The sequence below is a fragment of the Arachis ipaensis genome, chromosome B07 (genome assembly GCF_000816755.2).
Source record: "Arachis ipaensis cultivar K30076 chromosome B07, Araip1.1, whole genome shotgun sequence".
NCBI lineage: Eukaryota > Viridiplantae > Streptophyta > Magnoliopsida > Fabales > Fabaceae > Arachis > Arachis ipaensis.
In genome coordinates this window covers 15,288,134-15,291,080 of record NC_029791.2, presented here as the reverse complement: position 1 = coordinate 15,291,080, position 2,947 = coordinate 15,288,134, and the positions used below count along the sequence as shown (strand labels likewise).

Here is a 2,947-nt window from a genome sequence, read left to right as displayed (position 1 = left end):
GATTTTTAATTATTCAATTATTTAAACACAAAACAAAATTAAAAAGAATCAATGATCAAAATTAGTTAAAATTATAGTTTTTTTGTTCAAAAAAAGTTTATGAATTATAAATATGGTTATCTATGATGCACGGACATTTGATATACCGACCCAAATTTTAAAATTTTACAAGACACGGAATATGTATATATATAAAATTTGTGTTCATAAACAGTGGTACATAAAGCACTCCCACTCCTCTTGCTCATATTTTTTCTTCCATTCCTCCTAATTTTTTTTATAAAACAGAGCTGCATTTGTTTATTTCTTCGGTTTTAAAAATCTAAATAAGATAGGTTGCATCTTGGTTATCATTAGATTTGGAAGAGGGTAAGACGGGTGAAAGGAAGAAGTCTTCTTTATTTCCATATAGATATTGTCATAATTTCGTTATTGTAATCAAATTCAAATAATCATTAAGTCTTTGTTCCTATTTTTAACGAGTTTCTCTTAATTGCATTAGCTTGTAAAATTTTCTTTTGTCAGAGCAAAAAAGTCTCAACATTTAGAAATATGTTTGATTGTATCAGAAGAAAGAATGATGCTAAAAGAATTAAAATTCTTTCCAATATACAACATCAAGGAAATCACTGTAATTTTAACTACTTATTTTTTTAATTAGTTCATGATTTTTTTTAATTAAAAATTTATCTTAATTTATTTTTAAATAGACACTTGTACTACTTAAACATTTATGGTAGCTTGTGAGAGCATATAAAAAACATTTAATGATGAAGATAAAAGGCTGATTGAGCTTAATATTGATGATTTAATAGGGGAATAGAAGATAACTATAAGGTTTTCTACACGGCTAGATTCATGATGTAAGAAGGAGTACGAGCTAGAAGGTTGACTGAAGATGGACGTTTAGTGTTAAGAAGATAACTATAAAAGTTATCTTCCATTTCTCCTATTAAGTCGTTAATATTAAGTTCTGACTATCTTTTTATTGTCATGGTTTGATGCTTTTAATATACTTTCACAAGTTACAGTAAATAAGTTCAAATGAACTAATTAACAGTTCAAATGAGTGTGATTCTTTCGATCTTGTACATTGGTACGAATTTTGATTATCTTAGCACCAATCTTTTTTTTATCTAATAAAATATTTTTAAACGTTGAGATTATTTCTGCTTCTTCTTTTTTAGTGAAGGAAAGAGAGTTTTACAAGTTGATACAACTAAGAGAGACTCGTTGAAAGTAGGAATCAAGACGTTGACGACTATTTGAATTTGATTGCAAGAACGAAATCATCAGTATCAATATCTGGAATGAAAGAAGAATTCTTCTTTTCTCCTTCTTTACCTCCTTTAAGTTTATAATAATCAAGTGACGACTTATTTTATTTAGATTTATAGGACCTAGGAAATGGACAAATACAATTTGTCTTAAAAAAAAAGAGAAATGAGAAGAAAATGAATAAATGAGAGGAGTGGGAGTGTTTTATGCAAGGTTCTAAAAATCGGATTGGACTGGCCGGTTTGATCGGTTTAATCGCGAACCGACGAAGCAAGCGGTCTGGTCCTCCTCTAATAACCGCTGGAGAGAAAATCGAAAGAAAACTGATGAACCGGTTGAAAACTGGCCGGTTGGGTCGGACCGGTGACCGGCCTATTTTTCTAAAACAATGAAACGACGCCGTTTTTAGTTGTAAAAAAAAAAGAACCCGACCCGGTTACCACTCGAGAACCCCCCTTTCTTCCCCCATTCACTCATCTCACTTCTCAGTCTCACTCGAGAACCCTAGCATTCCCAAATCCCAGCCCAGTAGCCACCGCCGTCGCCGGGGTCCTCAAGTCGTCATCGCCACCGCCGTCGCCTGGAGTCTTCCCCCAGTCATTCATCTCGGTCTCATTCCACACGTGAACGGTGAACCACTGAACCCTAGCTTCGTAGCCCAGTGGGGACGATGGACGGCTACTGGGTTGGGCTGGGAAGCTAGGGTTCAGTGGTTCACCGTTCACGTGTGGAGTGAGACTGAGATGAATGATTGGGTGAAGACTCCATGCGACGGCGGTGGCGATGACGACCTGAGGACCCCGGCGACGGCGGTGGCTACTGGGCTGGGATTTGGAAATGCTAGGGTTCTCGAGTGAGAATGAGAAGTGAGATGAGTGAATGGGGGAAGAAAAGGGGGGGTGTTCTCGAGTGGTAACCGGGTCGGGTTCTTTTTCGCGGAAAGCGATCACCCATGAGAAGCCTACGTCTGCTGGGCTTATGTATGTTGAGATAGTGCTGAATGAGATGGCCACTCTGCTCGTGCGATGGTCGATATCGGCCATCAATTGATACTAACAGCTGCATATAAAGAAAAAAGTATCTCTCGATAGAAGTCAATTTTAAGCCATTCTAGCTCGATTCCTTTCTTGTCTTTAAGTTCGATAGCTAGTCTTCCGTTTGCATTGTTTTCATCAAGGTCCGTTGTTGTGATTGGAAGAATGGATTTTGAATCGGATGCCCTATCTTCCTTCCCCTTATTCTGAGTGAGGCACAAGCAAGATGTTTTTTCACATCTTGCGATTGGTGCTGCCCCGTGGGCACCCTGTCTTTTGGGGCTTTAATGCTATTTCCAATTTATCTGAATTTTTTGGGGGTTTTCCCAGGCCATGTTAAAAGTGGAGGAGGACCGGACCGCTTGCATCGTCGGTTCACGGTTAAATCGGTCAAACTGGCCGGTCTGGTCCGATTTTTAGGACCTTGATTATTTTTATTCTAAAACAATTTTTTCAGTTGAACCACCGGTTGGACTGGTTAGACTAATAAACCAGTAAACCATTTACTAGAACGGTTTGATGACCGGTCTGATTTTCTGAACCTTGAAAATAACTAAGATTCAAATTAGTTGAAACTCATCTATTTAGTTCTTATCAAGAGACATTTGTATATATTTTATGGAGTAATTTTTACT

At 37.3% G+C, this 2,947-nt stretch overlaps 1 protein-coding gene across 2 annotated transcripts in view; it reads left to right on the top strand.

Annotated features, from left to right (window-relative positions):
- LOC107609782 (mitochondrial succinate-fumarate transporter 1) overlaps window positions 1–2,947 on the top strand; it is a 9,126-nt gene that overhangs the window by 2,110 nt on the left and 4,069 nt on the right. The gene's annotated exons all lie outside the window — the stretch shown is intronic.